Source organism: Crocodylus porosus, unplaced genomic scaffold (assembly GCF_001723895.1).
Source record: "Crocodylus porosus isolate Cpor-Errol unplaced genomic scaffold, CroPor_comp1, whole genome shotgun sequence".
In the NCBI taxonomy this organism is placed as follows: domain Eukaryota; kingdom Metazoa; phylum Chordata; order Crocodylia; family Crocodylidae; genus Crocodylus; species Crocodylus porosus.
In genome coordinates, this window is record NW_017728906.1 from 84,200,507 (window position 1) to 84,212,957 (window position 12,451).

At 44.9% G+C, this 12,451-nt stretch overlaps 1 protein-coding gene across 8 annotated transcripts in view; it reads right to left on the bottom strand.

Annotated features, from left to right (window-relative positions):
* Positions 1–7,543, bottom strand: part of INPP4A (inositol polyphosphate-4-phosphatase type I A) — a 135,711-nt gene extending 128,168 nt beyond the window's left edge. For 5 of the 8 annotated variants that reach the window (XM_019529456.1, XM_019529459.1, XM_019529463.1 and 2 more), the window contains exon 1: positions 7,356–7,543. The gene's annotated coding sequence lies outside the window, so the exon portion shown is untranslated. The remainder of the gene's footprint in view (positions 1–7,355) is intronic. The other 3 variants (XM_019529462.1, XM_019529457.1, XM_019529461.1) reach the window with 1 other exon arrangement.
* Positions 7,544–12,451: the final 4,908 nt, after the last annotated feature.

Below are 12,451 nucleotides of genomic sequence, written 5' to 3' on the forward strand. Positions count from 1 at the left end.
GAAGCCATATACCAAAATCGAATGGCCTTAGACTATTTACTCGCAGAGGATGGCGGAGTCTACGGAAAGTTCAACCTTTCTAATTGTTGTCTCCAAATAGATGATAACGGGAAAGCAGTCTTACAGACTGCCAAAGAGATCAGGAAAATAGCCCATGTACCAATACAAATGTGGAAAAACACATGGGATGGGGACTGGTGGTCTAATCTGCTTGGAAGAGCCTGGTGGAAAAAAGTAGGGTTTGTATTTCTGTGTGCTCTGGCTGGGTTGATTTTTATTCCTTGCCTTACTCCCCGTTTCATAAGATTGATAACCACCACAGTTGAAGGAATGCAAGTTGCAACAGTCCCCCTCAAAGCGCAGACTATAGCAAAAGTCATCGTTCTTAGGAAAATTCCTCGTAATTATCTTAATCTGTCTAAATAAGAATGGGAAGCAGAAAGCATCTTGAGGGGGGAATATTGTTAGAAATGCACAGCTTGCATCTTGCTCCCGATAAGAGAGAAATACTGTCCAAGTCTCCTCTCCCCCATCCTCCTTGACTCTCATGCTGATTACAGAAACTGGAATTTAACTGCATGGCCTTGGGGTATAAACTTTTGAACTCTTGTGGTTTTGAGCATGCTTAATGAGCTGTTGCATATTTACCTCTCCGCCCCGCATACTCAAATAACTAATTATAATATACATGCGATGTATGTAATGATGCAACTACACGTATGTTTGTATGAAACGGAAGTAGGCTGCAGGAACTCCTGTGTCTGCAAACTCGCCCAGGAGACAGGAGCATAAAAAACCGCTTGCAAACACAATTGGGGCCAGAGGTGATTTGAGCTTCAAAGCTCCACTCTCTGACCTTTGTTTGCAAACAAATACATCCTTCTGTGCCGACTGATGTCTGTGCGTCTGTGACCTCAGCGCGCCTCCAGGGAAACGAACCGCCTTTGTGCAACAAAATGGTGGACAAAGCTTAGGAAAAAGGCCAAAATATCCTATATGCCAGAACAGTTGCTCAAACTACATTAAGAACTCTGACACTGGTCATTTTCTATATAGACTACTCTCTATACACTGTCTGAGTTAAAATCACTACAAACTGCCTGAACTCAGTAATTTTGGACCAACCCTTCTCTTCCAATGCACCATTTGAGCTGTAGGCTCCACAGAAGTGTAGTGACGATGCACAGAAAGCTAAATCTGACCCCAACCACCACCTGTCCTGCACATTTCTAAGAGCTCTGTTTAAAAGGAACTTTGGCTGCATCTGGACTACATCCAGCTTAAACAGTAAGCGTTTTCCTGCATTTTTTTTCTATGTAAAACTATATGGTAGTAAAAGTATCTGTGCTTCTGCACAACAGCTGTCATCACTGACACTGTATAGCATGGCACTATGCACCTTCCTAGCATAGGCACCTTACAAGAGCCATACTCCTCCTGATATTTCTGTCTCTTGGCACCAATAAAAGGAAAATTAACATCATCGGCAATCGGCTTTTTTTGGCTGGTATAGCTGATAATGTCACTGATACATGCTGCATGCATGCGCAGAGTTGCAGCATGCACAAGGCCAGGAATGCAGCCAGGCAGCGTGGAGAGCAGTGCCCTGCCAGTAAGTCCGGGAGGGCGGAGGGAAGGGCATGGGGGTGTAGATCAAGGTCCCCACAGGGAGGGAGGGAGCAAGGCAGGGGCAGGTCCTGCCCAGTCAGGGCAGTGAATGCGACCCCAGGGCTGGGAGTGGGACGGAGGGCACCGGGGGCAGGGGAAGGTGGCTCCCCACCGCTGTGCGCATAACCCCAGGGGAGGCATGGGGGGCATGAGCCCCCAGATTTGTATGCAGGGCAAGGCTGGGCCATCTGTTGCAGGCTTGGGGCCAGGGGCTATGCCAGCCTCTTTCTGGTGTGGAGCTGGGAAGAGGGTGGGCTCAGCTGTGCATGGCAGGCAGCAGGGGGGGCTATGGGGCATTTTGGGGTGGCCACAGTCCCTCAGTGCCAACCCTGCTCGGGGCACTCCAGTCTGCTGCCTTTCCTTCAGGAACCCCACGCTGACTGCGAGGATCCCAAGGGAAAAGCAGCAGAGTGGAGTGCCCCGAGCAGAGGCAGCACCAGTGGGAACTTAGGGGGCTGTGGCCATCCCAAAATTCCACATAGCCACCCCTCCCCCCCCAGTACCACCGCCGCCACCACACGTCCCGCACAGCTAAGCCTGGCGCGCCCCTGCCCGGCCAGAGCCCAGCACCCCTCACTGGGAAGTGGCTGGCACAGCCCCTGGTCCCAAGCCTGCAGCAGGCAGTCTGCCCTCACCCCGCACATAAATCTGGGGGGACAAGCCCCCATGCCTCCCCCAGGGGTACATACAGTGGCAGGGAGCAGCCCCCCATCCTCACTCCCCCACACCAGCTGGACAAGCTGCCCATGGCTCTGTCCCACTTCTGGCATCAGGGTCGTATTCACCACCCTGGCTGGGCAGTTCCTGCCCGAGCCCCACTCCCTCCCTCACTGTGGGGGCCTCAATTGGCCCCCACCATGCCCTTTCTGTTCCCCACACCCCCTCCCCCCCAGACTTACTGGCAGGAGTCTGCTCTCCAAGCTGCCCAGCTGCATTCCTGTAAGTTGGCTATTGGATCGGTATCGGCCTATATGACCAATTAATAATAAATAGGCTACCAGTATCAGTGCACCCCTACATATAAAGTCACTTCCCAATCATGTACAACTTTGTACTTAACCAGTTCACTATCGTCCCTTAAAGCCTGAACAGGAAATTCAAGAAGCATTGTGCTGCTTTAAAAGATGAAGTACCAAACTGAAATGAAGCCTGAGAGGGAACATTCAGCACAGAAATAATGAATCATCATACTGAGATCCCTATTCTCATTTAACCTGAACACATGGAGCTGACACCAACACAAGGACAGAGGAAATGTTGCGAGTTAAGCAGGGTCTCAGTTTCTGTACCCCTGTTGCTCGAGCTCTGCAAGAAAAAACAGGCATAGGTCTAACCAACTATGCCTATCAGCTGCCACCACTCTGACTCCCTAAAACAACTCCTGTGCTAGGCACTCCTGGAGACAAGAGCAGAGATACAACAGAACTAATTCTATACCTAACAGAGTCGTTCCTATTCTACTTATTCAAAGTGACAGCTGAGGCCTTACTCCTGCCTTAAAACATTTGCAGCCAGCGCCAGGTCTCAGGGCAGTGATGATTTAGGTCAGGGGTCAGTAACATTTTTGGGCAGAGTAACAAAAGTATCTGCAACTTTGATTTATAAGATATTGGCATGCCAGGGGTGAATGGTGGGGAAGCGATGAGGGGCTGCACTGCTGGGGCAGCACCGCCCCAGCCCCTTTCCCACCATCCACCCCAAGACACACGTGCCAAGCAAAACGCCTTCAAGTGCCACACTCTGGTACATGTGCTGGCGGCTGCCTACACCTGATTTACGTTCTTCCAGAATACAGTGGGGAATTAAAAATGGCAATGCTTGAGCAGCAGTTTTTCCCTTTCTTTTAAAACCCAGGGAATAATTCCGATACAAACAGGTAGGATTATTTGGAAACCAAAAAAGTCTGCAACAACAAAACAAATAACTTTTTATCTCCAGAAAATAACTGGATGCAAGGTTCTGTGATGGCTTCACATACACCTGTGGGTGGACGGCAGGAGAGGTGTCTGGGGTAGCACAACCCCAGACCCTCCCCTGCCATCTGCTTGGAGGTGAGCAAGCAGCCACCACCACTAAGGAACCTGGCCAAGGGCTGAGGAGCCCAATGCAGCTGTTTGCAGCTTTCTGGTTACCTGCCACAGCCAGCTGCCCTGGGCAGTTGCAACAGGGAGCTGGCAGACTGTAAACAGCTGCTCCAGGCTCAGGAGCACTGGCACTGCTCTGTGGCAACAGTGGCTGCACACACCTCTGGCTGGAAAGCAGGGGAGGGATTGGGGTCATGCTGCCCCAGATCCTTCCCCTGCTATCCACCCAAAGAGGTGCTTTGGAGCCTGGAGCAGCTGTTTGCAGCTGTGGCTGCTGGCCACAGAGCCTGGGCTGCACGCAGCAGGTGGCTGCTGGCCACAGAGCCTGGGCTGCACGCAGCAGGTGGCTGGAGAGCTGAAAGCCCTGTGAGCAGCCTGGGTGGTACGGCCAGCAGCAGCTGCCCAGAGCCGGAGCTGACTGTGGTATGGTGAGCAAAATGACTGGAGGAGGGAACAGGAACTGCTGAAGGGCTCTAGTAGTTTGGGCCAAAGATAGAACAGCAGTTTGAGAGTCCAGCAAAGTCAAAGTGGGCTTGTTATAATAAAGCTATGAAGGATGGGAAGGGACAGATGATACCAGTCCATTTTTAAAAAAGAGAGAGAGTACAAACACTAAAACAAAAGGAAGAGGTAGGTTAGGGGACCAGACTAAAAGAGTTTGAAGTCAGACAGAAGGAGAAAAATGTTCAACTTTGTGTGTAAACACAAAAATTCTTTGCAGACTTGTGCAAGGAGGGGAAGGGTGTGGTGTGCTTCCCAAGTGTCTTCCCCACCAACTCTGCTCATTGGTACCCAATATTGCCCTCTTTGTTTAATCCTTTTATTACTTAAGAGGTCACCTCTATTGGGTTCACTGTGAAAGAAGTGATAAGCTTCAGGAAAGAACTTCCAGACTCATGTACTCCACTCTAAGCAATGACCTCAGAGAGACGCCAAACAACTCCTGCTGAAAGAATGAGTGAAATGGTCCTTTAAGCCTCCTTTAAGGCTGGATGCAAAGCTGAATGGAAGTCAGCACAAAGGCTAATTTCAATAAGCTCTAGCTTAGGCCTGCAGTCACATGGCAGATGGCATTCATTTAACCAAATCAGTTATGTTTACAATACATCTTGGCTTCAAAACATCAGATACAGCTCTCTTTTCCATGCCAACAGAAGATGTTGCTGTTTAATTCTTCTAAGACTGTGGTATGAAAATGTATAAAACATTTGTAACTGAATAATTAACTTCTTAGTTACAAACATATTAATACGCCTTGAAGATGGCAATAAAGCTATCAGACTCCAGCCCTAATGACACTTGTGTCTCAGTAACTCTTTCTTTCTATGTTTAGTAGCTTTTCAATTCTCATTACACCCACTGCCCAGGTGCCCTGCAGGGGTTTTCTGTCATTCTTTTTAAACCGTTCTTTTCAATCTAGGGGTATTACACAAAATCCATTAATAAGAAAGAGCAATAAATGGTCCTAGAGTTAATACAGGACTCTGCTGCACCTCAACAACAGGGCAAGAAGTGGGGAGGCTGCATCCAACCATGTATCCATTCAGAAAAAAACTATTTTTGTTCCTCTCAAGTATGTATTTTCACTTCATTTTCATGATTTAACCAGGTCTGAATTGTATTAATAAATTATACAACCCCAGTTGAAAAGAACCACGTTACCATTTTTTTACTTCATTTACAAATTGAAATTCTAAAAGATGTATACTTTACATGCTCATAGACATATAAATATTCAAATATATGAAAAGCCACATGCACAGGTACGTACACACCATAATGTGGAGAAATGTAGGTTTTATACCTCAGTGTATACAACATTGGCTCAAAAATAATCAAATCAGTGGAAAAATTGGAATGCTTTATTTTAATCAGTTCAGATATTCATTTCCACCATGCAGTGGGATAGCAGTAGGTTTCATTACTGAGGAATCATGGTCACCCTGACAATGGATAAATTAGCCTGCATTTATAATATTACACACAGAGGAGTATTTCAAGTGCATAAAAATGCTCCTAAAATGATTAAATTGCTCACTTAATGAAATCTAACTCTGGGAGAAGGGAATCTAAGAGCTGAACTTTCCAAAAGCAATTCTTGAACTACAGCTTTCTCATACTGATGCCACCTGAGCTCTAACCGTATTTCAAGTGCACTGAAAGCAGCTTTTTCATTTCTATAAAAAATGTGCAAGGCTTACTTGTCATAAAAAATTATATGAAACAAGAAAGAAACTTGATCAATTAATATGGTTAAACAGCAAGCGAGGCATTGTTCAATGGGAAAATAAAGGCTAACGTACCCCCAAAAGTACTTTACGGACATAGCTTTTAATGCTTCATGATACACAGACAAAGCCTGGCATCTTTGATAAAAACAGTCTTAGTAGTAACACGAGACCTCACTACAGCCACTATTTCTTTGAGTTATAAAGAAAATGTCATTTTTGTGCAAACTATAACATGTGGAGATTAGTGATATTCTCCTACAGTCAAAAAGCAAGCGAATGAACACCCAGCTGTCTTTCTCAGATTAATGAAGTATTACAGAACAGATTGGGCTGCACTAGGTTATTTAGAACAATTGCCAATGTCATTGTAGGGCATAAACTAAATCCAAAATGCATGCATAAAAACACCAAAAAAAATACAAAATGAAGTTAAACAAATGACTAGAACTGAAAAGCAGAAGATTAATACTGTAAAATATAGTAACTGGTTACAAGTACAGCAAAGATTAAAAACTTGGTAGGATACTATACAAGGATTCTTAGCAGTGTTGCTAATATCAAGATTTTATAATTCCAGGGGAAATGACAACTTAAAAATATAAAATAACTTTCATCACTTCATATGTTTGAGGTAATGGAAGTCAGGTCCTTAATCTCAGAACCATGAAGAGGACAATCTCCCATTCTTCTAACATAACCAACAGCTGGAGCAATTCTATCCTGGAAACGTGTGTTATTAGAGCCACAGACAGCAAACAACAGCAGCTGGGATATTAAGCATGGGAAGCAAACAAATTAACCTGAACAATGTTTACAAGGGAGACAGCAACAAACAAATCTCACCCAACAACACACAAACCCAGCCGGAACATTACGGGCAGTCACAATGCAATTTTAAATGTAAAAGACATTTACAGAGATCCTGGCAATGCCATTTTTGATTCTGGAATGGCAGGAATTCAGAAGTGAGCAGTGTGCTTTTAATCCACGGACCCTAGAAATGCTGCGCTTTCCAGATGATAGACAGAGCACCATATTAAAACTCCCAGCTGTTTTGGCGTCCTGATACCTACAATAGCTCTGCTTCATTGAAAGAAGTCCTCTACCCTTAACATGGCTGCCATGCATTACATAACATAGGATGTACCAGTCAATGAGAGCATCATTATGTTGTTTCGTAGGGCATGCACCGCCCATTAGCCATATGATTCTGTGTGCTGTTTCAAGCAGCACAGATGATGCATAGCAATAACAAGGTTGCAAGGACCAACATCTTCTGAGGATAAGCAATGCAGTATAAAACTCAACCTTCACAAGCTACTCGTCACCCTTCCACATCTCTCCCCCTCTAATGAACAACAGGCTTTCTTACCTTTTCTTTAAAAAAAAGAAAATAGGAAAATAACCTGATGTTGTTCAGCAGAGCCTCCTGAGTTCCAGCAATGGCTGTAAAAAAATAATCTTGGCACAATTGTCTGCTGCAGCAGGTAATCAATACTAGCCTGCTTCTTCCACTGCCAGAGCTGCTCTATTTGAATGCTAGCTAAAGTGAACGCTGACAATGTGAGTCATAGCAGTGACTCACAGCAGATGCAGATCTGCAGGAGGAGTTTAAGTTTCACTGTCCCCGTGCTCCCCCCCCCCACTGAACATGCACACAGGCGCAGGCACAAAGCCTGCCCTAGTGCTGTGCTGGGTTTTTTTCCCCAACTTCCCTTCTCCTTGTATATTCTCCGTGGTGCTTCAGTTCAGCTTGGATAGTTAGAAACCATAAAGCTATGGAGTCAACTCTCTCTTCAGAAAAATATATTTTTTAATACAAATGTAAAAAATTGCTCTGTAAGCCTTGCTAAATTGTGCCAATGTTTAATACTGCAGCTATCCAATGCACACAGTGTTTAATACTGCAGATATCAACTGCATTATTCAGGCACAAGTCTGCAAGCTCAGATAGATAACAAAGAAGGGAGGGAGAATTCAAGTAGTTTACAAAAATTCCCTAAACCAAGATGACTGCAGCGAAACATAAACTAAAGTAAACTGTGTCCATTGGGAACAAGACAAGTAGTAAAGGGCTTTAATTGCTGCAAGGAACATTAAGATTAGACTTTAGGAAAAATCTTACAGACTGTAAGGCAATGGTTCTCATTTTTACACTAAAGGCGTCCCTCAATAGACTACAAGCACCCCTCAGAAAATGCCACCTCTTAGTTTTCACTTCTTTTTTGACTACTGAAAAAGAATAGAGGAATTCCTCTGTTGCAAAGAACTCCAAAATACCACAGTAATTCAGAATATTTTTAATACCATGAATTCCTATTTGAAATGTTTGGGTTCATCTTGTGAATCATGTTTGTGCACCTAGCAGTGCTGCTAACACTTCATGGTACCCTTGAAAGGATCTCAGCCACAGTACCCTGGTAGAGAATCGCTGCTGTAAGTCTGCAGAAGCAGTAGAACAAGTTATCCAAGACGGCTATGGAATCTCCAACATTAGGGAGTTGTAAGAACAGGTTAAAAAAAAAGATCTGTCAGGGATGATTTAGCTACAGTTGAAGTAGCACTGGGGAAAGATTAGATGATCCTAAAGTCCCTTTCATCCTTAATTTCTAGAATTCTATGATTTATCTATGTCTTTATAATGCATAAACCACTACGGAATTTAACTGTAAGCCTGTCTGCTCAACCTGACCCCCAGAAGCAGAGCTATAATGCAGCCACTGTAAACAAATCTTTACTTTAGCTACTTTGCTGTACTGTTCTGGGACCACAAGAGCCACATATGGACAGATCCTACTTGCCTTTCCTATGACTTGCTTTCTTCAGTGTCCTTCAAACCAAGTTATGTGGAGTTGACACAGAGCATATCTTAGAGGACCAGGGACCCTTGAACTTGCTGCTCCACCTGAAGAACACATCTTAGAAGTTAAACAGAAAGAAGGGCCTTACATGGGTAATTTCCCCCAGAAAACAGCACATTTTTAAAAGGCAGCGACTGCATTTAATTATATGCAAAGTGAGCAGCTCCAAATTTACAAAATCATGTTGCCTTCCTTATTTCACAGCTCAGTGACAGACTAGTGCTGGAGAATCCCTCTGATAGATGCATCCTTCTGGAACAATTTGTAGCTCAAGAGCATACCGTGAAAAAGAACAATGGGACAACTAGATGGTGTTATCAAAGGTTAGCAAAACCTTTCAAGCTTGCATTTATCTTTCCTTGGTAGGACGAATATGCTTTAAAACAGAAATGGATAGCCAAAATAATTACCATTAGAATTTGAAGACGTGCGTATCAGCCATCTGACATAAACAACCTAAATAGTTTAGAAATGAAGCCTTTGGTCTCTGTCAACACATTCACATCAGAAGACTTCTCCCAAACTTAGTAAATATCTGACCAGATTAACTCTAACAGATTTTCACTAAGACATCTCACCAAAGAGCTACCAGCCAAAAAAACCGAGAAAAAAGTAGAATTATGACTTTAGGTTAGTAATTTAAGAGTAACAGTGTAGCTGTGATGGTCCAGAAACTATGCAAGAGGCAAGAATTTCTTAGGTTGATATCTTTTACTGGACCAACAATACAGATGTCTATTGGGCAGTGGAAAGTTTGCTTGTGACAATGAGTTGGGAAAGGTTAGGGACTTTTTGAAAACCAGGAACAGAGGGATTAGGGATATTTCTCTCAAGGTCTGATCTTTGTCAAATACAGACTGCAGTTGTTTGGTGATTCTTCTGACTGGTTCCAGTGTGGGGTGGTAGATAACTCCCAGGGCTGTGCGATTGCAGGGGGGTTTCTTTTTGTATTTTAGCAGGCTCCTGCAGTGTATTTGGATAGCTTTTTCAAATGTACAGTCTATTCTCTTTGACAGAGCTCCTTTAAACCCACTCAGCTGTGATACCAAACAGCTTACTAAATAAATCTATCTACCCAATCTATTACATACCTCCCACCTACCCAATCCAAGTATTTAAACGACACCAGCCCCCTTTGAGATCTTGTAGTATCACTGAAGTTGAAGCAAAGTCATACTAATGATGCTGAATGTTTACTTTTCCCATTTCCCTTAGTCCTCAGTAGATCTAGCTTGGCACATGTTAGTTTTCATGTGCTAATTAAGACAATCTTAGAAGTCTGGAATGGCAATAAACAAGAAATTAAAGGACAACTGACACTTCATGAAAACATGGAGTTAAGACAATATTGGCCTCTTTTCTATGTGAAAATGAGGTACTCTTCCTAAGGTTAAGCCTAGGATCAAAGAAGATGTACGAACTTGAAGACTCTTGGCAAAGGGATGAGGTTGGGTGAACTAGGAGAGGCTGCCCAGTGAAAAAAAGCTGAGAGGCTGGGAAAGACTCAACTACTAACAGGGGGAGCAACCAGAAGTTTGCAAGATGTTCGTCACAACAGAGAGAGTGGAAAAAGTGGACTTACCTGACCTGTGGATATGGAGCAAAAGCTTCATCAAGGAGTATGAGTATAAGATACTTTTGTGCTTTTGTCTTATACCTTGGCCCTGTCTGCTTGACTTTCTGACATGAAGGGATGCACAGTGCTCCATTTCCAAAAGAGCTGCTTTTGATGTCACTTCAATCAGGTGTTATCACACTATAGGGATGGAGGGAAGCTTTGCGCTGCCTGCAGTTTCACCCACAGCACTCTTGCCAGCTAACAATCCCTTCAATTGGAGAAGGGAGTACATACCCCAGTACACCCAGGCTACATACAAATGACTGTTTCTTCTGATCATATTGGCTCCCAAAGGGTACACACTGTAAGGTCCTATCCTAGCCACCCTGATGAAATAGTCATGATAAGCCTCCAGGCTGTTGGAACCTAACCTAGTTCTTGGCAAGAGTGGGCAAAACTGCAGGTTTCTACTGCAGAAGAGGTAGTGAAAAGCCTGAGAGGACTGACACTTGTGCAACAGATTGACCTTTTTCTTTCTCTCTCTCTCTTTTTTTTTTTTTAATCACAGAAGCTACTGGAGCACCTCTCTAAATGGTACCCAAGTGCCATTCCAGGCTAATGAAATCTGCATAGCGAAGTCCCTGGCAGAACACTCAGACAGGTTGTCTTACTTCTCTCTCTGCCAAAAGAATGTCCGAGAAAACAAGTGGGCTTTTAACTCAACATCATGCCAGCCAGCTATGGTGGAAGTGCTTTATAATAGGGAATGGTTTGAAGAGTGCTCTAAATGCTGTCGGTTTCTACATTAGTCTGGTCTCCTGTGGATCCCCTCTGCTAAAATTCCTCACCTCTAATTCCCATGGGCCTCACTTGGGCTTTTTAGCTGCATAGTCTGAGCACAAAGCTTCTTGTCAGTAGATGTGGGCATTTGTTTAGCTGAGTCCTGACCCAGAATATGGCTCCTAAAAATAAGCAATACAGTTTTATTCTGATTATTGGGCTGTCTGGACTTCGTCGATGAGCTGACCATCGGTCCACATTTGATAATTGTGGACTGATGCCTCCAATTAAAGAGGGAAACAGCGTTTCTTCCCTTAACAGCCTCAGGCTGCTGCCGGCCCAGGTTCTGGGTAGCTTCTGATAGTCATGGAGCCTGGGCTGGGGGACAAGGGGCATGAGCCGGGTTGGGGAGCGGGGGGCAAGGGGCACTAGGGCTAGGGAGCAGGGAAGCATGGCAGGGCTAGGGAGAAGCGGCTTTGGGAGGGGGGCGAGGGGGCGAGGCGAGCAGGACATCCTGTCATGTATCCCCTGCCCTCGCTTTGTTTTTCTGGCATGCCGGCACTCTGGTACCTTCCAAGGACATTGTGGTTTTTTTCAGCACTCCAGTCAAAAAAAGTTGCCTACACCTGTTCTAGGTGTTATATATACTAAATAAGGGAAAGACCCTACTACTTCAGAGGATGGACAATCCAATAAGACAAGACATAGGGAGTAAAAAGAAGGTTCTGGGTAATGTGGGGCCCCTGCAGGACACGTTGGGAAATTTGGTTGTCACACCAGATGACAAAGCTAACATGTTTAACGATTTCTTTGCCTCTGTCTTCCTAAGTAGGGGCCAGAACAGTCACCTCCCTGCTGGGCCCCCCTCGGGCCCCGGGGGAGGCACACCTGGGCCATGGGTTAGCGAGAATTTAGTCAGGGAGCTTCTGGAGGGGTTCGACGTATTCAAGTCAGCCGGTCCGGACGATCTCCACCCTAGAGTTCTAAAGGAACTGGCCGAGGTCATTGCAAGTCCCCTGGCACAACTTTATGAGCACTCGTGGTGCTCTGGTGTGGTGCCGGAGGACTGGAAGAGAGCCAACGTGGTCCCCATCTTCAAAAAGGGGAAGAAGGAGGACCTGGGAAATTACAGGCCAGTTAGTCTTACCTCAATCCTAGGCAAGCTGTTTGAGAAAATTATTCTGGCACACATCCACGAGGGGCCAGCTGGGGACTGCATGCTTAGGGGCAACCAACACGGGTTCATCAGTGGCAGGTCCTGTCAGACCA